The 27350-nt window shown below is 45.3% G+C and overlaps 1 protein-coding gene and 1 long non-coding RNA gene across 6 annotated transcripts in view; one reads left to right on the top strand and one right to left on the bottom strand.

Annotated features, from left to right (window-relative positions):
* Nucleotides 1-27350, top strand: part of clybl (citrate lyase beta like) — a 145186-nt gene that overhangs the window by 80903 nt on the left and 36933 nt on the right. The window lies entirely within an intron of this gene.
* The window catches only part of LOC125453289 (uncharacterized), a 125186-nt gene continuing 98407 nt past the window's right edge, over nucleotides 572-27350 (bottom strand). The window contains exons 2-3 of the long non-coding RNA XR_009445817.1: nucleotides 6308-6393; nucleotides 572-648 (exon numbers count right to left, since the gene is read on the bottom strand). This is a non-coding gene — a long non-coding RNA (uncharacterized LOC125453289). The remainder of the gene's footprint in view (nucleotides 649-6307; nucleotides 6394-27350) is intronic.

The raw sequence follows: 27350 nt of genomic DNA, 5'->3' as shown, positions 1-27350 counted from the left end.
CACAGCACAGGTTTGATTCCATGCTCGGGCAACCATCTGTGTGGAGTTTCCGCATTCTTTCCGTGTTTGCTTGTGTTTCTGCCAGGTACTCCGGTTTCCTCCCATAGCCAAAGAAAAGCAGGGTAGGTGGATTGGCCAGGCTAAATTGCCCATAATGTTCGGGGATGTTTAGGTTAGGTACATTAGTTAGGTGCATAAGAAGTGCAGGGTTACAGGGAAAGAATAGTGGGTGGGTCTGGGTGGGGTGCTCTTCAGAGGGTTGGTGTGGACTCGTTGGGCTCAATGGCCTGTTTCCGCACACTGGGGATTCTGTATTTAACATTTGCACTCACCGTAGTTCCATTGAGAGCACCTTACAAACCTATGACCTGTACCGCCGAGAAAGACAAGAGCAGCCGGATGCATAGGAACACCTCCAGTAGCTGTAAGTTCCCCTCTAAAATAAACATCATACGGACTTGGAACCATATTGCCCTTCCTTAACACTTACTAGGTGACAGTCTTGGAATTCACTCCCTAATGGCCAATTGGGTGTACTTACACAACATGGATAGCAGTAGGTTAAGCAGGCAGCTCATCTCATTATCACCACCTCATGGCAATTGGGTATAGACAATAATTGCTGGCTGAGCGAGCAATGCTGGCATCCTGTGAAAGATTTAAAAGAAAGGACTATGAAGGTGTGGAAAGCATTTACAGTATTGATGATTGGTGCAGAGACTACGTCATTCCGTTAGAACAGATCAGATGGGCAGTTCAAAATAAACTTTTATTAGGAAGTGCAGGGTAGACTTACTAGAATAATGCTAGTGATGCGAGTGCTGTGCAGTAATTAAGAATAGCTTAGGTAAGTGACTAAAGAACAAGATGCTAAAGGATTTGAAAACTAAGCAACATAGGAGTAATGCCTATGGAGCATAACCTTCATCTAACACCATTGGTGGTTCTGTTTCATGCTGTAATTTCTGTGTTACAGCTGTGACTCCTCATGCAGAGTTCAAAATCTCAGTTCACCTGGGAAAGGTGACATGCGTCATCACAGCAAGGAAAGTTGAAAGGTGCGTGAACCTCAGTCTCTGGTTCAGTGTGACACATGAATAGAGGTCAGGGATCGGATCAGCTGCCTGCTCGTTGATAGGGAATGGAATTAGGTGAGACTAAAGAGCGAAATAACTTGTGAAATGGAATGGTGGAGAAAAATAACGTGTTTTAAATGCAAATAATGAAAGTAATAAATTAAATCTACACTACCTTCCCAACTGAATGTCTTTGGTAGGTATAGAAAATTTGTGTTTTTAATCTTCTATTTATTTATCTGGAAATCTCCAAAGATCTGTCTGTTGGTATGTAGCATTTTTTTCTAAGCTGGTCTTTTTATCAGTATTTGGACAGGGGTTCAATGTATGCCCAACATTTGGAAGTTACCTACTTCTAAAGCAAACATTCAAAGCCAGAAAGAAAGGGAAGGGAAAGACAAAGTTTCAGTTAGAGGACTGCAGCAGTTCACAGCAGGTTCTGGTGGTCATTAAATGCTGGCCTTGTATTCACATTCTGTGAATTAAAACTGTACAGAAATCAGAACTAAAAAAAGAATGAGAAAGACCAGACAATAGGAGAAAATAGTCTTGAAAAAGTGCTTGCACTAAGGGAGTGCTGCACTGTCACTGATGCTATCTTCTGAATAAGGTGTTAAACCTGACTGCTGCCTTGATTGATTCAGAGAGTAAACTCATTTCAGCTTGGACTGAGTATGTGCATTTGCTGGGTGGGAAAGTATCTAAACTTTTAATTTGAGCAAACCTAACTTAGCCTAATTTAAATTGTAATTTATAATTGGCATTAAAATAAAATCTGCAGTTTTAAGATTCTGTACTTTCAAACTTTAAATGGGTTTATTTTCAGAGGTTACATTGCAAGGCAGCCTAGAACTCCTTCACTGACTCAGATAGGCACTTTATCTTGAGGACACGCACAAATAGCCATCTTAAGGAGTTCAGCGGTGGAACGAGAGAGGTGTTGGGTTGCTTTTGCCCAAATAAAGCAGCTGTATACAGTAAATAGACATGGTGAGTAATACTAGTGTTTAAAGTAAAAGTCTGTCTCTTTTTTTACTTAACAAGTTAACAATTAACTTGTAACATATAAGATAGGTAGTAGTGCTCAGATAGAAAAATAATGGACTAAATATTCAGAGTGGAGATTCCTCAAATGTAAAGAACAGGGACATCAGAGCGATTTAATTAATCATTTAAAGAAAATATAACAGATGGCAGGTTGCCTGATGTGTTGGCAGCTGCAGTATGTGGGAGCTGTTCCATACCAAAGTGATCTACGGTGAACACCTCAGTAGCAAGGGTTTACAGCTCAAGCTTCAAACTGTAGCTCCTGAACTTGGATCTGAACAGTTAATATTATGCCATATCAGGGAAGGGGAAATTACCTGGGCAGTTTTGTCTAAGTCTCTTTAGATTGGGTAATTCAGACTTGGTCAGTGATCAAACAGAGAACCATGTGTTTGTCGGTGAAGCAGGGACAACTCTCATCGAACCTCTGCCCCTACAATTACTCAACAGTTATTTCTTGTAAACCGTGTGGATAAGAGTGGGACTGCAGAGCGGATGAGTGAACTGACTATGACCCTATAATACAGGGAACCATTCAAGTGTGAAAAGGAAATAAAAACAAAGTAGTGGTAGGAAGCAGTCTGTTCTGTGTGGCTTTGGGCATAAATCCAAAAAACTCCATTGTCTGTCTGATGTCAGGGTTAAGAACATCTCGTCTGGACTGGAATTTTCGAGTCACAAGCAAAATAGCTTGGGGTAAATGAAGTCGAGGAGTCAGATGCACTGCTTAATGAGTGGTGTGGCAGTTACTGGTTTCACTTCATGGGACACTGACACTAGTGCTGGAGAAAAAAGCTGATCTGGTTGGAGTGACTTGGCTTGAGAGGTGCTGCAGCCAATGCCCTGGTAAATCAAATACTTAGCATTGTGGGGAAGGTTTGAAACTAATTAGAGAGAGGAGAGGAGGGCTTGGAAGTTTCATTATCTTGATAATGATACCCAGTGTTGGACAGGACTGGACAGAGCATAAAAGCACAAAATAACAGCAGCAAATAGTATCAAAGGAGGAAGTAATGGTAAAAAGGCAAAATGAATGGTTATTTACTGAAATGCATATATAAAATTCAAACAGGATCAGATAGGGTAAATGCAGGAAGGATGTTCCCAATGACAGTTTGGGGTTAACCATTTAGGACTGAGATGAGGAGAAGTTTCTTCACTCGGAGAGTGGTGAGCACTAAACAGAAAGCAGTCAAGCCCAAAACATTGTGTGATTTCAAGGAGGACTTAGATGTAACACTTGGGGCTAAAGGAATCAAAAGATCATTAGGGGGAGGGGAGAGGCAGGGACAAGCTGTTGAGTTGGATAATCAGCCATGAATTGCAGAGCAATCTCGAAGAGCCAAATAGCCTATTCCTGCTCCTATTTTCTCTATTTCTGTGTAATTTTCGGAACAATGTAAATGAATTAGGTAACTGCGTATAATCTTATAACCATTATGGGAACGTGGTTTCTGAAATAACTCCGCAGAGGCTGATAGCCCATCACTGAGTCACCCTTTATTTACATGTGGGAAGTCCATGATGCTAATTCAGCTTTTTCAGAACCAGCTCTGAGTGAATAGAACCTTTGACAGACATGTCTATATCTGTCAGCCAGAGCTCCCTCATTGGACTAGACTAACTATCTCAATCAGGGAACTCATATCTAGGAAGTAAATATTCAGGGTTATGTGATTTTTTTTGAAAGGATAGACAGGAAGGGAGGGATGGTGGCATAGCTTTGTTAGTACGAGATGGAATAAGTATGATTGGAAAAAATGATCCAGGATTGGATGTTGGAGAATCCATAACAGTGGGAGGAAGAAATAACAAGGCAGAGAAGGCACTAGTGGAGATGGTCTATAGCTTTCCCAACATTAACTGTTCTTTGGAACAGAGAATATATCAAGTTAAATTGAGTTAATGTAAAAAAGGGCAGTATGTTAATCATGAGTGACCTTAATCATCTTGTAGATTAGGAAAATCGAATTGGGAAAGTTAGTAATGAGGGAGAATTTATCGAGTGTATTCAGGGCAATTATATGTTATGGATGCAGCCAGTAATCAATCTATTTTTGGATCTGGTAATGTGTAATAAGATATGCTTAATAAATGATCATTTATTAATTCATTTAATAACTCATTAATATATTTTGCAAATAGTTGTGTCCCCAGCACTCCACTAGTTACAGATTTACCATCCTAAAAATGCCCCTGTATAGCAACACTCTGCTTTCAATTAGTTAGCCAACCTCTATTCATGTGACTGAACAATCACCAACATCATGCGCTCTTATTTATTTGGGTGTCATGCTTTCTACATTGCAAGCATGACTACAATTAAACAATTGTCCACTGGCTATGAAATGCTTTAGGAAACTATATGATAGTGTAAGTCACAATATAAATGCAAGGCTTTCTTACTTCTAGCCCAGTTCAAATAACTATGCCAAGAATTGTTGATTAACCCATGGTCTGTATGAACTATCTAAAGATTAAAAAGTAACAGAAACAAAAACTGTGCATGCCGAAAATAAAAAAGAAAATGTTGAAAAGTATTCAGAGGGGCAGGCAAATCTGTGAAGAGAGAAACTGACTCTAAGTAATGGCTTGATGGCCCTTCACCAGAATGAGCATACTGACATTTTAATGCTCCATTGCTTTTTAGAATAACCATTAATTAGAAACCCTATTAAGGAGCCTAGTGTAATATATTTGTGGCTTAAGTGCTTTCTGTTTAGTGCTGATGATCTCTCAACTAGGCAGTTCTCTCACCTACCATCTGGCTCAGTGGGTAGTACTCTGGCCCCTGAAACAAAGTTTGTTTAAATCGTGCTGTAGACCTGAGCACAAAAATCAACACTGACCCTTCCAGTGCAACATTAAGAGAGTTCTGCAGTTTCAGAGGTGTTGACTTCTGAATAAGAAGTTTAAAGTCAAGGTCTCATCTGCCCTCTCACGTGGGCATGAAGATCCTTGGACACTGCTTCAAAGAAAAGTGAGGGTATCATCCCTGATGTTCTGTTAAGTATTTATCCTTCAAGCATTATTACCAAGAGCTGATTGGTCACTATCAGTTGACTGTTTATAGGAGCTTCTGTATAAGAGTTGGTTACTAGATTACAAACAGTGACCATATTTCAAAATTACTTAATTTGGTTTTGAAAAACTCAGGATGCACTGTGTTTGTGAAAGGTGCAACATACAGTTAGTTCTTTCTTTCATTAGAAATTTATGCGGTTGAATGGTTCTAAATTGGTTTATAGAGTAGTGCGGCAAGGTTTGCTGCAAGTTATTTGAAGAATGCTTGCTATCGACACATCCAAACTCAGTTGAGTCAGGACTGTAGTACAAATTTAACGTGTTTTTTCTTAAGCTGAAGGAATTTGAAGTGCATTATTCTCCATCCAGTTAGACCACGACAAAAGATACATTTCTTCTGTTTATCTTTTTACAGTTTTTTTGTACAAGCCACTTAGCTGTCCTCGCTATTGTCTGAACGTCTTTCTATCTTCTTTTCCACAGCAACGGGTTGTGTCATTCCCTCATGATCAGCACTATTGTTGCCTTTGTTTCTTCTCATACCTCAGAAGTCCATTTTTCCTTTTATCTCTCTCCTATTCATGCATGAGGGAACATTTGTGCTGTGTTGTGGGGATGTTCTGTTGGATTCCTAACCATGGGAGTTCTCTTTATTCTCTTCAAAATAGGACAATGGGGACCAAAGGCTCTGAATGTCTGCTCCAGAACGCACACTATAGTATGCCAGGTTATTCTGTATCTCAAAGTCAATAAACTGCTAAGTTAACAGCTCCTGCCTAGTTTACCATCTGTAATGATTTCTTGCATTTGACCATATATATAGTTAATTGCTTTGTGCCTGTTTGCTTGTGTTTGGTTTGTGGATCAATCATCTCTTAAGAAAAGTTACGCTTAACGTAACACTCAACTATTTGGACTGAGCCAGAAAATCCTTACTAATGAGGTCATAAGGAATAAACAGACACAAGTGGTACTTGGGTAGCTCTTGAGATCAGTTATTGAAACCACTTACCACTGGTTTATCCTATTTAATAAAGACAGCAACATTGAATCAAGGCTTGTGTTAATTAGAGTACTTTGATTAGCTACTTCTCCGTGCTTTTGTGGTTCAGATAATTTCAGTAAATTTTTGGCCTGTCTTTTCATTGTGAATGCCTTACTTTGGTGAAAATTTGACTCTCGTGACTTGCCATTTCATGCTGGGCACTGGTTTGCACTCATGAGTTAAGGCTTCAACGAAAGCAACCTGTAAAAATAAACATAATTGTTTAAGTAGATACCAAAAAAAACAAGCAAGAAATTGCGCCATTAAATAATTTTAGCACCATTTTAAATTTTGCAAATTTACAACCTACACACGTTGTGACATAATTTCCATAGCTTTGAGGTTTATCATGATCACAATGAACTTACAATCCACTTGTACATTCGTAAGTACGACAGTCATTTGAAATCCCCTGCAGAAGCATAGTTATAGTATTAGTTTATATTCTTCAACACTCTAGCACGAGTAGTCACGTAATATGTTTCACAATGCAGATATGTATTAATTGGTCACCTAAGTTGTCAATTTGATAGATAACTGACTTTTCTTGAGAGTTATAGAATCATACAGGTGTACAGCGTGGAAACAGAGCTTTTGGTTCAACTCACCCATGCTGACCAGATATCCTAAGTTAACCTAGAGCTGTTTGCCAGTATTTGGCCCACATCCCTGCAAACCCTCCCTATTCATGTACCCATCCAGATGTATTTTAATGTTATAATTGAACCAGCCGGTACCACTTCCTCTGGCAGTTCATTCCATTCACGCACCACCCTCTGCGTGAAAAAGTTGCCCCTTAGTTCCCTTTTAAATGTTTCTCCTCTCACCTAAAACCTATGTTCTCTATTTTGGACTCCCCTATCCCAGGGAAAAGACCTTGACTGTTCACCCTATCCATGCCCCTCATGATTTTATAAACTTCACCCTTCAGCTTCCAGTTCTCCAGGGAAGATTAGTCCCAGTTTATTCAGCCTCTCCCTGTAGCTCAAACCCTCAAACTCCGGCAACATCCTTGTAAATCTTTTCTGAACCCTTTCAAGTTTCACAACTTCTTTCCAATAGTAGGAAGACTAGAATTGAACTCAATTAATCGTTGTGTGTAGTTGTGACATTGGCTTTGGAAAGTAGGGCAATGTTTAAATTTAGTATTACTCCTTGCCCTCAAACTTTCATTTCTTTCTTCACCCTCACTGTGGGTTATCACCAGCTCAAATTGAACAGAGGTCCCATCTGCTCTCACAGGTAGATGTAAAAGAGAGTACAGTTTCCAAAGAGAGCAAGGGCATTCCACCCATTGTGCTGGCAAGTATTTGTTCTTCAACTAACATCATAAATTAAAACGTAAGAGCATTCATAAGTCATAGACCATTCTATCTTTCAAGCCTGCTTTGCTATTCAGTAAGGTCACAGCTAGATTTACGCCTCCGTTCTACCTTCCCAGACAGCCCATGTATATCTTAATTTCTTTGTTATTCAATATCCAATAATCTGTTTCTTGAACATACTAAACATTGGAGCATCCACAAACTCCCTGAGGTAAAAAGAAGTTCCCAAAATTCACAAGCTTTGGGGGAAGAAATGTCTCTTTATTGTAGACTTAAATGGCTGAACACTTATTCTGAGGTTGTGTTCTAGACATCCCTGCAGAAACATATATTTTCAGTATCTACTCCCATTACATTTTATATGTCTAATATATAACACATTTCTGTGTGTCAGTTCTGGTTCTGTTGATAATAATCTTGTTTCAGAGGCCAGAAGATTATAGGTTCATGTCTGACTCCACGACTTGAGCATTTAAATCTAGAATGATGTCTACTGCATACTTAGGAAGGGCTAAACTATTGGAGGTGCCATCTGTCACGTGCAAAATGGCTCCATCTGCCTTCTAAGGTGGGTATAAAAGATCGCATAGCACTATTTTGAAAATCACCAGGGAGATTTCTGGAATTATAGGATCCTTACAGTGCAGAAAGAGGCCACTTGGCCCGTTGAGTCTGCACCAGTCCTCCAAAGAACAACCGCCCAGACACATCCTGCACCACAGCCCGGTAGACCCCCATAGGTTTTTACCATGACCAGTCCGCCTAGCGTGTACATTATTGGACACTACAGGCAACTTTTTAGCATGGCCAATCCACCTAACCTATACGTTCTTGCATTGTGGGAGGAAACTAGAGCACTTGGAAGAAACCTGTGCAGACATGGGGAAAACATGCAAACTCTACACAGACAGTCACCCAAGGCTGGAATCCAGGTCCCTGGCATTGTGAGGCAGCAGTGCTAACCACTGTACCACCTTGCCGCCTTACTGTCCAGCCAACATTTATTTGTCAGCATCACAGTATATCTGTTCACTAGTTGTAAAACTCTAACATACGTCACCTGCTTGTGAAAAGTGTTATGTCAGTGCAACTGTTTCTTCCCTCAGTGAGATCACCCATCTTTCGTTTGAATTCTGGGAATTGTAACCCTAATTATTTAATTTCTCCTTATCAGTCCATCATCATAGTGTTGCTGATCAGAGCTTGTCAAGTACACATTGCCCTCCAAATTGGTCACAATAGGGCTCCAGCTCAGTGGGCATTGACAATCTTCTTGAATTACATTAACAAAATTTTTTAAGTTCATATGCATGTTGATGTTTCCCAGCAAGCATGCCAATGGACTACCCCACCTCAGAACTGAAGTGTGGAGGAGAGATTTTGGGATAGAATTTAGAACCTGAACAGCTGGTTTGTCAATGGTGGAGCAATGTCATTTGGGCAGGCATAAAAGGAAGAATTGGAAGAAGACTATGTTCTTGGACTGGTGTTCGAGCTTGGAAAGTGGTGTTTCATGGTTGGAGGTGATCACAGTATAGAAAAGTGCTAAGGCTGTCAAGAGACTTCAATGTAAGCATGCCTATGATGTTGGAAGATTCCCTAACACTGCTTGATTTACTTCACTTTTCGGTTATTTTAGAGTCATAGAGTTGTTCAGCACAGAAATAGGTCCTTTAGCCCAACTTGTCCATACCGACCAAGTTTCCTAATCTGAACTCGTCCCATTGCCTGTGTTTTGCCTATCCATGCACCTGTCCAAATGTCCCTCGTGTTGTAATTATATCTGCCTCTACCACTTTCCTCTGGCAGCTCGTTCCATGTATGCACCACCCTCTCTTAAATGGAAAAAGTTGCCTCTCAGCTCTATTTTAAATCTTGTGCCCTTCACTTTATACCAATGCCGTCTTGTTTTGGACTCTCCTTCTCTGGGGAAAAGACCTCGGCAATTCCCCTTATCCTATGTACTTCGTAATTTTATAAACCTCACATTGATTAGCATTTTCTTCTTCCATTGGACTAAAATTAAGAGTCTCTTTCATTCTGCCATTATTTCTGATAGTCCTAGTTAGTCAACATTTTTGGGACATTCACTGGAAGACTCATTTCCAGGAACCTTCTCTTCTAACTTGTCTGTATCATTATTTGAGCCTTGTTCTTGTGATAATGCTGTTAGGAACAAATACTTTGAACCAAAATGAGGTACACTACATTTTCTTCATTAATAAGAAAGAAGAATTTAAATTTCAAAGTGCTGTTTACAACGTCCGGGTACCACAAATTTCTTTAAACCTACTGAGATACTTTTGATGTGTAGAGCAATTGAATATTGTGACTTCCTTTTTAAAAAAAACACATCAAAATCATCTCTGAAGGTACGGCAAACCAAAAAACTGCATTGGTTAGACCATTTGTGAAGATAGAGAAAATGGTGCAAGAGATCCACAGAAGAGATGAAGTACCATGCCTCTGTGTAAAGGAATTCTGCATTAATTTCAGAATGTCCATGAGACATACTTTGAGGCTGTATTTTGTTTTGCCATCTGACAATGTCATTGGTGAATACACCATAATAGGACAGTTGAGTGTAAAAAGTCTTACCTCACTTCACTTACAGGCTCAGACAGTCTGATACTGTTGTAATGGAGGAAATGCTGAAGTAGAATTGTACACAAAAAGATCCAAGAAAAGGATATCCCACAATGTAATAATGACCCTATAGCTTGCATTTTAGTTTTGAGATCTTGGTTATGGTGTAAATATTGGCAAGGATGCCAGGGAAATCTTCCCTGCCTTTGAATTAGCACCGTAAGATCTTTAACAATCCAGCTGAGGGAGCTGCCGGGCCTCAGTTTAATGTCTCATCCAAAAGACAGATTGTGCGTTTTGCTAAGTACTTATTTGACTTTGGACTATATGAAGCTTTGTGCTTTATGAATCAGTAATGTTGCTTTCTCCTCTATCTTGTTTCCTGAATGTTGGCCTTTATGCTAAACGCTTTTTAATCAAACTACTTTTGTATCCTGTTGAATCACTGTTGGTAACTGAGACTATCCCGTAACATAACCTGAGATGTATCACAGTAAATAGACTTCTGGCAGCTGCAGTAACTGATGGTGATATGGGAGGTATCACAAAATATTTAAAATACAAGTGGTGTTATGGAAATAGTGTAAGTATGTTTATAAAAATGTTTGAAAAGTCTCAGATAAATTGTTGACAATGAATACAGCAGAGGGAAACTGCACATACATCATATAAATTACAGTGAAGAAACAGGATATTTGTATTGACAAATCTGTGCTGGTGTTTATGCCCCATTCTCAGACCTACTTTATCTCACGCTATCTGCAAGTAGTTTTATTCCTTTTCCCATCTAATTTCTGCTGAAGTATATTGGCCATGTATACTTGTGTAAAAATTGGCTTTTTGAGCGCCATTTTGAGGCAAAAAGTAGATTTATAGATGAATTTATTACTTTTGAAAGGTGGAGTCCCTGTTCTTGCATGCAACAACACAGTTGAGCACTTTTTTTTATTAGTCCACAGGATGTAAGAGTTGCTTTATTGCCATTCCCTGATCACTTTGGTGAACCAGTCTCTTGAACTAGTGCTGTCTTTGTGATGCAGCTATTCTCACAGTCCTGATAGAAGGCAGTTCTGTGAGTTTGACTCTGTGATGGTGTTTGCTGTGGCTTGTGCCTGGGCCAACACAGCTTGTGTGATCTGATCTGCACCTTTTTTAAGCAGCCTTTTTTAAGCTCTGCTAAACTCTTCCCATTTATTACTTCCCTCTTCCAACCCTCCTTCCTGTTTGTCACACCTGGTTTGACTTTCCCACATGTAGCTCCTTTTGTTCATTTCCTCCCTCTCGCCACCTCTCCTCTGTGGATCTAAGAGGGAAACTGGTGAGCTAGATACTCGACAAGATGGAGAGAGCCAGACTGCAGGAGAGGCGGTCAGCAGAAAGCATTAAGATTCTTTTTGGCCAAACGTTAGGGTCAACAATCACATGAAGTCAACTATTAATCAGGTATGTGCAGTATGCTGTTCGTCTCGATCACTATCATGCAGTTAAGTTTTGCATTGTCACCACTGTGAGTAGAAGTTTCTCCTGAATTCCCCATTGAATCTATCAGTCAATTATAGATATTTTATTCTTTCATTACGTGGGAGTGGTTGGCTGGGCCAATATTTGTTGCGCATCTCTAACTGTCCTACTGTTGGAGATAATGGGAACTGCAGATGCTGGAGAATTCCAAGATAATAAAATGTGAGGCTGGATGAACACAGCAGGCCAAGCAGCATCTCAGGAGCACAAAAGCTGACGTTTTGGGCCTAGACCCTTCTTCAGAGAGGGGGATGGGGAGAGGGAACTGGAATAAATAGGGAGAGAGGGAGAGGCGGACCGAAGATGGAGAGTAAAGAAGATAGGTGGAGAGAGTATAGGTGGGGAGGTAGGGAGGGGATAGGTCAGTCCAGGGAAGACGGACAGGTCAAGGAGGTGGGATGAGGTTAGTAGGTAGCTGGGGGTGCGGCTTGGGGTGGGAGGAAGGGATGGGTGAGAGGAAGAACCGGTTAGGGAGGCAGAGACAGGTTGGACTGGTTTTGGGATGCAGTGGGTGGGGGGGAAGAGCTGGGCTGGTTGTGTGGTGCAGTGGGGGGAGGGGACGAACTGGGCTGGTTTAGGGATGCAGTAGGGGAAGGGGAGATTTTGAAACTGGTGAAGTCCACATTGATACCATATGGCTGCAGGGTTCCCAGGCGGAATATGAGTTGCTGTTCCTGCAACCTTCGGGTGGCATCATTGTGGCACTGCAGGAGGCCCATGATGGACATGCCATCTAGAGAATGGGAGGGGGAGTGGAAAAGGTTTGCGACTGGGAGGTGCAGTTGTTTGTTGCGAACTGAGCGGAGGTGTTCTGCAAAGCGGTCCCCAAGCCTGCGCTTGGTTTCCCCAATGTAGAGGAAGCCGCACCGGGTACAGTGGATGCAGTATACCACATTGGCAGATGTGCAGGTGAACCTCTGCTTAATGTGGAATGTCATCTTGGGGCCTGGGATAGGGGTGAGGGAGGAGGTGTGGGGACAAGTGTAGCATTTCCTGCGGTTGCAGGGGAAGGTGCCGGGTGTGGTGGGGTTGGAGGGCAGTGTGGAGCGAACAAGGGAGTCACGGAGAGAGTGGTCTCTCCGGAAAGCAGACAGGGGAGGGGATGGAAAAATGTCTTGGGTGGTGGGGTCGGATTGTGAATGGCGGAAGTGTCGGAGGATGATGCGTTGTATCCGGAGGTTGGTAGGGTGGTGTGTGAGAACGAGGGGGATCCTCTTGGGGCGGTTGTGGCGGGGGCGGGGTGTGAGGGATGTGTTGCGGGAAATACGGGAGACGCGGTCAAGGGCATTCTCGATCACTGTGGGGGGAAAGTTGCGCGGTCCTTAAAGAACTTGGACATCTGGGATGTGCGGGAGTGGAATGTCTTATCGTGGGAGCAGATGCGGCGGAGGCGGAGGAATTGGGAATAGGGGATGGAATTTCCCTGGCCCCCAACACCTCATATTCACCATGGACGTCCAGTCCCTGTACACCTGCATTCCGCATGGAGATGGCCTCAAGGCCCTCCGCTTCTTCCTGTCCCGCAGGCCCGACCAGTCCCCCTCCACCGACACTCTCATCCGCCTAGCTGAACTCGTCCTCACACTCAACAACTTCTCTTTTGACTCCTCCCACTTCCTACAGACTAAGGGGGTGGCCATGGGCACCCGCCGCATGGGCCCCAGCTATGCCTGCCTCTTTGTAGGTTACGTGGAACAGTCCCTCTTCTGCACCTACACAGGCCCAAACCCCACCTCTTCCTCCAGTACATTGATGACTGTATCGGCGCCGCCTCTTGCTCCCCAGAGGAGCTCGAACAGTTCATCCACTTCACCAACACCTTCCACCCCAACCTTCAGTTCACCTGGGCCATCTCCAGCACATCCCTCACCTCCTGGACCTCTCAGTCTCCATCTCAGGCAACCAGCTTGTAACTGATGTCCATTTCAAGCCCACCGACTCCCACAGCTACCTAGAATACACCTCCTCCCACCCACCCTCCTGCAAAAATTCCATCCCCTATTCCCAATTCCTCCGCCTCCGCCGCATCTGCTCCCACGATAAGACATTCCACTCCCGCACATCCCAGATGTCCAAGTTCTTTAAGGACCGCAACTTTCCCCCCACAGTGACCGAGAACGCCCTTGACCGCGTCTCCCGTATTTCCCGCAACACATCCCTCACACCCCGCCCCCGCCACAACCGCCCTAAGAGGATCCCCCTCGTTCTCACACACCAGCCTACCAACCTCTGGATACAACGCATCATCCTCCGACACTTCCGCCATTCACAATCCGACCCCACCACCCAAGACATTTTTCCATCCCCTCCCCTGTCTGCTTTCCGGAGAGACCACTCTCTCCGTGACTCCCTTGTTCGCTCCACACTGCCCTCCAACCCCACCACACCCGGCACCTTCCCCTGCAACCGCAGGAAATGCTACACTTGTCCCCACACCTCCTCCCTCACCCCTATCCCAGGCCCCAAGATGACATTCCACATTAAGCAGAGGTTCACCTGCACATCTGCCAATGTGGTATACTGCATCCACTGTACCCGGTGCGGCATCCTCTACATTGGGGAAACCAAGCGCAGGCTTGGGGACCGCTTTGCAGAATACCTCCGCTCAGTTCACAACAAACAACTGCACCTCCAGTCGCAAACCTTTTCCACTCCCCCTCCCATTCTCTAGATGACATGTCCATCATGGGCCTCCTGCACTGCCACAATGATGCCACCCGAAGGTTGCAGGAACAGCAACTCATATTCCGCCTGGGAACCCTGCAGCCATATGGTATCAATGTGGACTTCACCAGTTTCAAAATCTCCCCTTCCCCTACTGCATCCCTAAACCAGCCCAGTTCGTCCCCTCCCCCCACTGCACCACACAACCAGCCCAGCTCTTCCCCCCCACCCACTGCATCCCAAAACCAGTCCAACCTGTCTCTGCCTCCCTAACCGGTTCTTCCTCTCACCCATCCCTTCCTCCCACCCCAAGCCGCACCCCCAGCTACCTACTAACCTCATCCCACCTCCTTGACCTGTCCGTCTTCCCTGGACTGACCTATCCCCTCCCTACCTCCCCACCTATACTCTCTCCACCTATCTTCTTTACTCTCCATCTTCGGTCCGCCTCCCCCTCTCTCCCTATTTATTCCAGAACCCTCTCCCCATCCCCCTCTCTGATGAAGGGTCTAGGCCCGAAACGTCAGCTTTTGTGCTCCTGAGATGCTGCTTGGCCTGCTGTGTTCATCCAGCCTCACATTTTATTATCTTGTCCTACTGTTGAGTGGCTTTCAAGGCCAGTCGCAGAACACATTTGAGAATCAACCACAATGCTCCAGGTTAGGAGTCACATTGTAGGCCAGATTGTGTGAGGATGGCAGGTTTCTTTCCCTAAAGGACATTACTGAGACAGATGGCTTTTGTCATGACAACAGATATTAGTTGTCATGATTGCCATTACAGAGAATAACTTCATATTCCAGATTGATTGATTAATTTAGTTTAAATTCCACCAATTTGGTACAATTAGGATGCATCTCCCCAAGGCATTACTGTAGATTTCAAGATTACTTGTCCAATGACAGTACCGCTACACCAACTATCTTCCGTTGTGTTTTCACTCAACCTTTTTAGTGGAAAGAGGCCTTGTCTTTTCAACCTTTCCTAATACTTTTGCCTTCATTCTAATAAAAACATGCCCACATGACAGATAGCATTTTAGCCAATTCAAGATAATATTAAAACCTGTCCATTTATTTTCAGGTGTGAAATGGCTACCCAATGTAAAGCGTGTGTCTGTAGGCAGATACTGCACAATTGAAATGCAACGATGAGCGTGAGATGTCATTTCATTGTCAACGGCCCAAACACTTGCCTAACTTAATAACAAGGCCTATTAAAATACTACGAAGATGACTTAGGACCATTTTTCAGGGTGGTTTTTGCCAGGCTCTGATTTTGTGGATATTAAACCTACCCATTAAATCCATAACAGAAACAGTCAAGCAACAACCTTCACAAGTGTCCATCTAAATGTACTAGTAACCCGAATTGAATTCAGAGATAATATTAAAGAGTGACAGACTTAAATTTCTAGTACGTTTCAGTGACCACAAAATATGCCAAAAAACTTCACAGCCAGGAAAGTAATTTTGAAGTGCGGTCATTAATGTAGTATAGAAGACATGGTAGTCAATTTGCACACAGTAATCTCACAAACGGCAATGAGAATTTTTCAATTGGAGTATGAATGAACAGGCATTGCAATGATGTCTTTAGGCCAGTTTGAGTAGATAGCATAGTCAGATTTGAAGCACAAAGGCTTGAGTCTGAGCCCTACCCTGAAGACTTGAGCCAAAAACCCATGCTGACTCTGATGCAGTACTTGAGAGTGCAGCATCCAGATGTTCATGGGAACTCCACTATTTAATATTTTCCTACATTATAAGCAATGGTGACTAGAATTCACAAGTTCTTCATTGGGTATGAAACAAAATGGAATGGCCCAAGGTCTTCAAAGGTCCGATATAAATACAAGGTTTTGCTTGCTTTACTTTGATGGACTTTAAACCTAAGTCTCTGCCCACTCAGATGAATGTAAAAGAGTTCATAATTCTGTCTGAAGACTGGAATGGAGAATTCCTCCCAGCATCCTGGTCAATATTTTATGCCTCAACCAGTATCATCGACAAATAGATTTTCTGGCCAGTTTTATATGCTGCTTGTGGAAATCTGTGATTAAATTGACGACTGCATTACCTACAATATATGATTAAAACATAAGACTCCGAGGGTACTTGGCAGGGGTACATGCTGAGAGACAGTTTCCCTTCATTGGGGAGTTTTGATTTAAGGTGTACGCTTTCAAAACAAGGGATCTCCCATTTAAGAAAGAGATATGGAGGAATTTCTTTCCTCAATGGGTTGGTTAGTCTTTAGAATTCTCTTCATAGAGAACTTCTTATTCTAGATTAGGTGGATTCGACATATTAAATTGCCCTGTATTGATCAGGGCTGTGTATATCAGGTGGATTAGCCATGTTATATATGGAGGTAGGTTTTAGGGGATGGGTCTAGGTGGATGTTCTTTGAAGGATCGCTGCAGATTTGATGGGCTAAATGGCCACTTTTGCACTGTCTATGATTCAGTAATATTTAAGGCTGAACCAGACAGATTTGCGATCTGTAAGTAAATTGAGGCTTATAGAGAGCAGGCAGGAAAGTGAAGTTAAGCTATAGTGAGATCAGTCATGATTTTATTGAATCATAGAATCCCTACAGAGTGGAAGCAGGTTGGAGCGTGTTCAGTGGGCCAAATGATCTACTTCTGCCGCTATTTCTTATGTCCCTATCACAACAGTGACTGTATTGCAGGTATAGTCACTGTAATTTCAAGATTTTTATTTCTTTCTCTACTCTGTTATAGATACAGAAGACAACAGTTAGATCTCACGGATGGAGTCGAGTGCAGCACTGTTTTTAAATCTATTGCTAAGACCCCTGTATTTTATGATTTATTCTTTCACTTTCTAGAAATTGGCTGAAGTGTTTAATAAATACTAACGTGTTAAATGAGTGATAATGGGAACTGCAGATGCTGGAGAATCCAAGACAATAAAATGTGAGGCTGGATGAACACAGCAGGCCCAGCAGCATCTCAGGAGCACAAAAGCTGACGTTTCGGGCCTAGACCCTCAGCTCTCTGATGAAGGGTCTGGGCCCGAAACGTCAGCTTTTGTGCTCCTGAGATGCTGCTGGGCCTGCTGTGTTCATCGGGTCTAGGCCCGAAACGTCAGCTTTTGTGCTCCTGAGATGCTGCTGGGCCTGCTGTGTTCATCCAGCCTCACATTTTAATGTGTTAAATGAATTGTGTTGGTATGGAAAAATGCACTGTTTTGTAGCTTTTTACATAAGAAGTTGCAGAAGTAGTCTATTTGGCCCACTGAACTTGCTTCACCAGTCAGTAACATCATAGCTGATCTCACTGTGTCCTTAACTCCACTTTGCTTATTACAACAATGTTTCAGCAGTTTAATCCCTCCTTTAAGCTACTTTCATAAGTGTTGCCACTTCATTAATTTCTGCTTTTTGCATTTGGTTTTCTCTTCATGATTAAAATGAAAGTACCTTACTTTCCACCTCTTCACTTACATTCTCAAGAGGAGTTGCGCCACATTTGGAATACAACATGTAATTCTGGTCTCCCTCCTAGAGGAAGGATGTTGTGAAACTTGAAAGGGTTTAGAAAAGATTTACGAGGATGTTGCCAGGGTTGGAGGGTCAGAGGCTGACTAGGCTGGGCCTATTTTCCCTGGAGTGTTGGAGGCTGTGGGGGTGACTTTATAGAGGTTTATAAAATCATGAGGGGCATGGATAGGATAACTAGGCAAGGTCTTTTCCCCGGGGTGGGGGTGTCCAAAACTAGAGGACATAGGTTTAAGGTGAGAGGGGTAAGATATAAAAGGGACCCAAGGACAACTTTTTCACGCAGAGGGTGGTGCGTATATGGAATGAACTACCAGGTGATGTGGTGGAGGCTGGTGCGAGTACAGCATTTAAAATACATCTGGATGGGTTCGTGAACAGGAAGGGTTTAGAGGAATATGGGCCAAATGAGACAAGATTTACATAGGATATTGGGTCGGTATGGGTGATTTGGACCAAAGGGTCTGTTTCCATGCTGAATACCTCTATGACTCTATTTTGCAAACTCATTTTCTCTACCTTCATTATCATTAGGGGTCCTGTTTTGTCTCAAAGGTTGGATGCTCCTTCCATTTTTTTGCCATTTTACAACCAATATAAAGAAAAGCTGTATTTGTTTCTCCCCTCGTTTCCCCCCCTCCCCTCGTTTCCCCCCCTCCCCTCGTTTCCCCCCTCCCCTCGTTTCCCCCCCTCCCCTCGTTTCCCCCCCTCCCCTCGTTTCCCCCCCTCCCCTCGTTTCCCCCCCTCGCTTCCCCCTTCCCTCGCTTCCCCCTTCCCTCGCTTTACCCCTCCCCTCGCTTGCCCCCCCCTCACGTCCCCCCACCCCACTTCCCTCCCCCTCCCCTCCCCTCCCCCTCCCCTCCCCTCCCCTCCCCCTCCCCTCCCCCTCCCCCTCCCCTCCCCCTCCCCCTCCCCTCCCCCTCCCCTCCCCTCCCCCTCCCTTCCCCTCCCCTCCCCTCCCCTCCCCCTCCCCTCCCCCTCCCCTCCCCCTCCCCCTCCCCTCCCCCTCCCCCTCCCCTCCCCCTCCCCCTCCCCTCCCCCTCCCCTCCCCCTCCCCCTCCCCCTCCCCTCCCCCTCCCCCTCCCCCTCCCCTCCCCCTCCCCTCCCCCTCCCCTCCCCCTCCCCCTCCCCTCCCCCTCCCCTCCCCCTCCCCTCCCCCTCCCCTCCCCCTCCCCTCCCCCTCCCCTCCCCCTCCCCTCCCCCTCCCCTCCCCTCCCCCTCCCCTCCCCCTCCCCCTCCCCTCCCCCTCCCCTCCCCCTCCCCTCCCCCTCCCCTCCCCCTCCCCCTCCCCTCCCCCCTTCTTCTCCCCCCCCTTCTCCCCTCCCCTCCCCTCCCCTCCCTCCGCTCCCTCCCCTCCCCCCGACCCCTCCCCCCGACCCCTCCCCCCGACCCCTCCCCCCGACCCCTCCCCCCGCCCCCTCCCCCGCCCCGCCCCCTCCCCGCCCCCCGCCCCCTCCCCGCCCCCCTCCCCCGCCCCCGCCCCCTTCCCTCCCCGCCCCCTTCCCTCCCCGCCCCCTTCCCCTCCCCGCCCCCTCCCCCTTCCCTTCCCGCCCCTCCCACTTCCTGCCCCTCCCCCTTCCCACCCCCTCCCCCTTCCCACCCCTTCCCTCCCCTCCCCCCTCCCCTCCCCTCCCCTCCCCCCTCCCCTCCCCTCCCCTCCCCCCTCCCCTCCCCCCCCCTCCCCCCTCCCCTCCCCCCCCCTCCCCCCCTCCCCTCCCCCCCCTCCCCCCTCCCCTCCCCCCCCCTCCCCTCCCCCCCCCTCCCCTCCCCCCCCCTCCCCCCTCCCCCCTCCCCTCCCTCCCCCTCCCCCCTCCCCCCCCCTCCCCCTCCCCCTCCCCCCTCCCGTCCCCCCTCCCCTCCCCCCTCCCCCCTCCCCTCCCCCTCCCCTCCCCTCCCCCTCCCCTCCCCGCTCCCTCCCCTCCCCTCCCCGCTCCCTCCCCTTCCCTCCCCGCTCCCTCCCCTTCCCTCCCCGCTCCCTCCCCTCCCCTCCCCGCTCCCTCCCCTTCCCTCCCCGCTCCCTCCCCTTCCCTCCCCGCTCCCTCCCCTTCCCTCCCCGCTCCCTCCCCTTCCCTCCCCGCTCCCTCCCCTTCCCCGCTCCCTCCCCTTCCCCGCCCCCTCCCCTTCCCCGCCCCCTCCCCTTCCCCGCCCCCCTCCCCTTCCCCGCCCCCTCCCCTTCCCTGCCCCCTCCCTGCCCCCTCCCCTTCCCCGCCCCCTCCCTGCCCCCTCCCCTTCCCCGCCCCCTCCCCTTCCTCTTCCCCTCCCTTCCCCCTTCCCTTCCCCTCCTTCCCCCTCCCTTCCCCCTCCCCTTCCCCCCTCCCTTCCCCCTCCCCTTCCCCCTCCCCTTCCCCCTCCCCTTCCCCCTCCCCGCCCCCCCTCCCCGCCCCCCCCTCCCCGCCCCTTCCCCCCTCCCCGCCCCTCCCCGCCCCTCCCCGCCCCTCCCCGCCCCTGCCCCTCCCCACTCCCCGCCCCCGCCCCCTCCTCCTTCCCTCCCCGCCCCCTCCTCCTTCCCTCCCGCCCCCTCCTCCTTCCCTCCCCGCCCCCTCCTCCTTCCCTCCCCGCCCCCTCCCCTTCCCTCCCCGCCCCCTCCCCCCTCCCCCACCCCCTTCTCCTCCCCCTCCCCCTTCTCCTCCCCCTCCCCCTTCTGATCATTGTCACTGGCCTCTCATTTTTAAAATCCTGACAGTATTTAGAATCCCTGTTGAGGTACTGTATGTGTTCATATGTGAAAAGTGCCCAAAGGCACAACTACCTGAATTGCTTTTAATTACACCACATAACAGCACTTCATCTGGGTTCAGATTCTGTTTGATTGATGCTTCCAGGTGATTGTCAGTGCAGATGATGGGATTAAGTGCCTCTTGAAGTGACTTTACGTTTATGTGGGAACAATGAGAGCAGAGAGAGAAAATGCTTACTCATTCACTTTTAAAGCATCTTTTTAAAACACTGGTCTCACACATGCATACACTGTCATTCACTCACTCCCAGAAAGAATAGTTACAGTTTAAAAATGAATGAGCACTGCCTGTTACACCATGATTAAGCATGTAAGATGTGTGCAGTTACTCACAATTCATTAGCTTTAATTTCTTGAAGACAAGTCTGCAGAACTAACAATGGGAAATAGAGGCTGTGAACAGTGATCTTCGTGTTTTTGATAAAATGTGTTGTTTGCAGTAAGAATGGTAAAAATGTTTGGACAATTGTACTCATTAGGCAAAGACAGAATGCCGATAACTGAATTTCGCGAGCTTGAAACTCTCTCTGTTTGTGGGAAATGTGTCGTTGTTTACAACAAACATCTTGAGCCTTCCAGTTTTAATTAGAAGGCAGTTTTATGTGGATTTTTGCCTTTGTAATTTTTTAAAGGATTTTTAATCTGTTCCCCTTGCTCAATTGTATTTGTTTTTGAATGGATTTATTCAGCTGGTATCTCCTAAGCCTCACACAGGCTGACTAAATGAGGGACAATTGCATCTGATTCTGGCTTTGATAGACTATTGCAAACTACTGGCCTACACTGCAAACTTTGTTGAATGAGCAGCTCAAGTCAAAACAAACTTTATAAGAGAGGGTTGATGTTTGCGGCGGCGGGGTGGGGGGAGGGGGGTGGAGAAGAAGAGTTTCACACACCCCTTTCTTTAGATTCTGTTCAGACCCAGTTTTGCCAAGACCTTGCAGAACCAGTTTGTCATTGTTGAGTGTCATCATAAACCTGATACCCCCTGCTCTGTATGTGATCAGCTCCAATAACAAACAGGCTTCACTTGTTTAAAGCCTCTGACCCTTCATTACTAGTTGTGGAAAATAGAGCAATTTGCATTTTTAATAACATCTTTCATATAGGAAAATATTCCAGGACACTTCACAGCAGAGTTACATTCAAAAATTTTAGGACAGGCGACTAAAAACTGGGGCAAACAGTTAGGCTATAAAGAATGCCATGAAGGAGAAGAGGAAAATAGAGAGATCAAGGAAGGGAATTCCAAAGTTAAAGACCCATGCAGCTGAATGAATGCCTGTTAATGGTAGAATGATTAAAATCAGTATTGCCAGCTTATGGACGTGACAAGGGGCAAGGCCTAGGAAGGTTTTGAAAACATGGCCATGAATTTCAGAATTGAGGCTTTGCTTGTCCAGGAGTTACAGTAGATCAACAATCTTAAGAGTGATGAGGATTGGGACAAAGCAGAGTTTTGTGTCAACTCATGTAACCCGTGCATGTACATTGTTGTACAGCTTTGCAACCATGGCTGGGCGTTATCTTAATTGGAGGTATTTCTTTTGTAGTTCTTAAAAGTCAAGAATTTCCTGTTTCCACGGCTGTGGCCTTAACTCATTATTTGGATTAAGGCTTTGGTGTTACTGACAATTTCCTGTTTTTAGCAAATCTGGCAAAATGAAAAAAAAGTTTCATTTAGTTTTGATAAGGAAAATAAGCACAAACTCTGTTTTGGAACTGCTGAAACTAGCATTGTCTCTAGAGGAAACAAACTTGTCAGTAGAGATTTTACTAAGTTTTAGAATGCCTTTTTAAATTGATTTTCAGCTTATGTTTCAAAACATTTGTTTCACATCAGAATAAACGTTAAAGAGAGACGCAGTGTAGGAGCAACTTATTGCAGATGCTGAAATCTGAACCAAAAATAAAAACTGCTGGAGATCGTAGTGGATCAGGCAGCATCTGTGGAGAGAAAGCAAGCTAACATTTCTGGCCTAGATGATTCTTCATCAGAGCTGAAGTGTAGTATGGAGGGGGAAGCGTTTATGCAATAGTAGTTGAGGTGGTGCGTGTGGGTGTGGTTGAAGTGCTGGGGAGAAAGGATGCTTCAAAGTTAGTTTCAAATGATCATAGCTTCAATACTGGTGCTATTGGTGTTTTCAAACATAGTGATGTCAGTATGCCTGTCCTCGCAGCTGGAGCAGAAACTCTATCTCAAATGACATTAATGGTACTTCTGCAAAGCTTTTAGGTGGCATCAATGCATAATCCAAGTTTTGAACCCAAATGGAAGAATCAGAAGGACAACTGCCTTAAATACAAGGATCTTGGTATCTGTATGGATTTCGCAGTTGTCAGAGTTTGTCCTCCTTAGGTATCCATTGGTGGGCTTGTGGTTATGGATCTTCCCATCAATGTCAGCCTTGGATAAGAGGTGATTCCCCGGGTAAGCAAATGTTCCACATTTGGGAGGGGTCCTCCATTCTTACTGGAGGGATAGACCAGAGCTTCCTGTAGAATAGGTTGGTAAAATACTTGAGTCTTCTGGAGTTTAAGTTTGAAACCAATTCTTCCATATGCTTCTGTAAAAAGATGTTAAGGGAAGCTTGAAGATTGTCTTTCAAAAGAGCAGAGATGTCATTGTCATCCGCATATTGAAGCTCCACTAGTGAGGTTGGTGTCATTTTCTTTTAAGATACAACTGATAAAAATTCTGTCCATCTGTAGACAATGTTCACACCATTGAGAAGCTTGTTCTTGACAAGATGAAGAATGGTGGCAATGAAATTTGGAGCAAGGGTTGGGGCAATGACTTATCTATGTTTGAATCCTGTTTTTGGCTCAAAGGTTTCTGTAATATTACCATCAGTAAGGGCCATCACCGACAGCTTGTCATGGAGAGGTTGGTGAAGTTGGTTGTTGATGAATTTCTCTAGCTGTAGGTTTTGACAGGGTTTTCCTTTAGTAATTCTCAATTGACTGACTCAAAAGCTTGGTCACGTCAATGAAGCCCTCGTAAAGTGGTAGATGTTCTTCCTGGCCTTTCTCTAGGAGTTGCTAAGCAGTGAAAATTATGTCCAAAGTTCCACAGTTTGGTTAGAAGCCACCGTAGATTTCCTCAGAGACTGGGAGAAGATGACTAGCAAGGATTCAAATGATGATAATCCTGGCATTGAAGCATAAGGAGATTCCACTGTTGACTGTGTCTCCTTTCTTGAAGACAGCAGTGATGGCAGCATCCCTGGGATCAGCAGGGATTTCTTCCTTGTTCCAGATTTTTGGGAGCATTTGGTGGAGATAAGCTCTGCTCTTCCAAGTTTGAAAATCTTTGCTGAAATTCCATCCGGTCTTGCAACTTCTCCATTCTTCATGTGTTTAGTGGCAGTTTTCACTTCTGCCATACTAAGAGGTATTCCAAAATCATCTTTAATGGAGAGTTGGGAGATTTCCTCAAACCTGGTTGACGATGGTATTGGGGTTACGAATTCTTTTAAGTGTTCTGTCCATCAAAGTCTGATGACTTTGCTTTCTCTTGAAAGGATTCCATAATTACTCGTCAGCAAATTTGAGACCAAGGGTGTTGGGTCCATATAGTGCCATGGTAGCACTGAAGAAGATGTGGATGTCCATGCTTGTCAAGAAGTTTCAGCTCCTTAGCTTTCTCAGCCCAACTCCTTCCTTTCCAGTGGTCCACTTCCAAAGTTAGGAGTCCTTTCTAACCCTAGCGTTGAAGTCCCCACTGAGAATAATTTTAAGGAATAAAAGAATGACGGAAGTAAGATTAGGCCCAATCAAGAATAGTAGTGATACGTTGTGTGTGGAGTCAGATGAGATAGGGGAAGCGCTAAATGAATATTTTTCAACAGTATTCACTCTAGAAAACAACAACGTTGTCGAGGAGAATACTGAGATACAGGCTACTAGACTAGGTGGGATTGAGGTTCACATGGAAGAGATATTAGAAATCCTTCAGAAGGTGAAGATAGATAAGTCCCCTGGGCTGGATGGGATTTATCCTCGGATCCTTTGGGAAGCCAGGGAGGAGATTGCCGAGCCTTTGGCATTGATCTTTAACTCATCATTGTCTACAGGAATAGTGCCAGATGACTGGAGGATAGCAAATGTGGTTCCCCTGTTCAAGAAGGGGAGTAGCGACAACCCTAGTAATTATAGACCAGTGAGCCTTACCTCAGTTGTTGGTAAAGTGTTGGAAAAGGTTATAAGGGATAGGATTTATAATCATCTAGAAAAGAATAAATTGATTAGGGGTAGTCAGCACGGTTTTGTGAAAGGAATGTCGTGCCTCACAAACGTTATTGAGTTCTTTGAGAAGGTGACCAAACAGGTAGATGAGAGTAAACCGGTTGATGTGGTGTATATGGATTTCAGCAAGGCGTTCGATAAGGTTCCCCACAATAGGCTATTGTACAAAATGCGGAGGAATGGAATTGTGGGAGATATAGCAGTTTGGATCGGAAATTGACTTGCTGAAAGAAGACAGAGGGTGGTAGTTGATGGGAAATGTTCATCCTGTAGACCAGTTACTAGTGGTGTACCGCAAGGGTCGGTGTTGGGTCCACTGCTGTTTGTCATTTTTATAAATGACCTGGATGAAGGTGTAGAAGGATGGGTTAGTAAATTTGCAGACAAAACTAAGTTCGGTGGAGTTATGGATAGTGACGAAGGATGCTGTAGGTTGCAGAGAGACATAGATAAGTTGCAGAGCTGGGCTGAGAGGTGGAAAATTGAGTTTAATGCAGACAAGTGTGAGGTGATGCACTTTGGTAGGAGTAACCGGAAGGCAAAGTACATGGCTAATGGTAAGATTCTTAGCAGTATAGATGAGCAGAGAGATCTCGGTGTCCATGTACACAGATCCTTGAAAGTTGCCACCCAGGTTGACAGGGCTGTTTAGAAGGCATACAGTGTTTTAGCTTTTATTAATAGAGAGATTGAGTTCCGGAACCAAGAGGTTATGGTGAAGCTGTACAAAACTCTGGTGCGGCCGCACTTGGAGTATTGTGTACAGTTCTGGCCACCGCATTATAAGAAGGATGTGGAAGCTTTGGAAAGGGTGCAGAGGAGATTTACTAGGATGTTGCCTGGTATGGAGGGAAGTTCTTACGAGGAAAGGCTGAGGGACTTGAAGCTGTTTTCATTAGAGAGAAGAAGGTTGAGAGGTGACTTAATTGAAACATATAAAATAATCAGAGGGTTAGATAGGTTGGATGGGGAGAACCTTTTTCCTAGGATGGTGACGGCGAGCACGAGGGGGCATAGCTTTAAATTGAGGGGTGAAAGATATAGGACAGATGTCAGAGGTAGTTTATTTACTCAGAGAGTAGTAAGGGTGTGGAACGCTTTGCCTGCAACGGTAGTAGATTCGCCAACTTTAGGTACATTTAAGTCGTCATTGGACAAGCATATGGACGTACGTGGAATAGTGTAGGTTAGATGGGCTTGAGATCAGTATGACAGGTCGGCACAACATCGAGGGCCGAAGGGCCTGTACTGTGCTGTAATGTTCTATGTTCTTCCTCAGGAGTGTTGGTGAGTATAATGTGCAGTTTGGAGTAGAAACCTTTTTAGGACTGCTCAATGGTATCAAGGGTTGGGTCATAGGAACCCATGACTGTTGTCTGCTTTATCATGGCAAGTTGTAGATGGAAGGTCAAGGGGCATTTGTTGATGCTAATAGGGAGCTCAGAAAATTGGTTGATGAGCTTGTTCTCGATCCAATCCATTTCTGGAAGCCCTGGATTGATCCTTGAGTTTTTGTCTCCAGAAGAGATAAGTGTAACCACCACCTTGTTCTTTCAGCTGTCCTTTTAACTTCTCTTCAAGTCTCCTGTAGGGTAGCAGTATCAGTGTTTGAAGTGCTTGTGTTCATGGGCAACAAGGGCAGTTCTCTGTTTGGACTGATGTTTGTTATCTATCAGGGTTCATAAACTCCAGATTCTGAGACTGAGATTGACTTTGATTTTCAGACTGCAGTTAGATTACCCTGCTGGTTGCAATTTTCCAGCCAGGTTGATGACAGAACAGACAATTTTTAGAACAACTTTCCTAGCTCTTACCCCATGCAGAGTGAGCAGAATAGATCCTGAAGTGGGATGAGTCACAAAGTATGCTAACAAAATGCTCCGCTGTTCCTATTCCAAGAGCAAAACAGCTGAATCAGACTCCTCTACCTACATGCACATCAGATACATGGTCCTTGAGAGAAGGTAGCTCCAGTCTCAGTGCCAAGGAAACCTTGTCAACTGGGGATCACTGTACTGTCTGCAGCCTTTGACCGTCATCACAACCGTTGATACCAAACAAATACCTTCACCCTGGATCATTGTTAAGAACGTGTTTTGGATTGTGGTTTGTCTGGTTCCTCCCCTCCGACCTTATCGTCGTGGTGGACCCTGCCAGGAATTGAGACCTCGTGACGGCATCGCGATCGGGTTCAATGGAACACTCAAGCCTCACCGCCATAGCTAAGTGACAGTCCACAGAAAAGATTTCCCTACCCAATATTCAAGCTTAAACTTCAGAGCACTCATGCAGCCTGTCTGTTTTCATCTACAACCCTCCACATACTTTCTTACTTGCCTTGGTGTTGCCTATGAACTTAAGTACCACGCTTTCGCTCCTCTCATCTTAGTTATTGATGTGTTGTAAAATGTTGAGGCTCAGAACAGACTCCTTTTGGACTCAACTTTTCATGTCCTGCAAATTGGACAACAATCAATGTATGCATGCTCTTGGTTTAGTGCCAACCTGCAGATCTTCTCCTGTGCTAGTATGTTGTTCCCTCGATCGTTTTC

The sequence above is a fragment of the Stegostoma tigrinum genome, chromosome 6 (assembly GCF_030684315.1).
Source record: "Stegostoma tigrinum isolate sSteTig4 chromosome 6, sSteTig4.hap1, whole genome shotgun sequence".
In the NCBI taxonomy this organism is placed as follows: Eukaryota; Metazoa; Chordata; class Chondrichthyes; order Orectolobiformes; family Stegostomatidae; genus Stegostoma; species Stegostoma tigrinum.
Note: the sequence above shows the minus strand (reverse complement) of the source record. Positions and strands in the feature narration are given on the sequence as shown.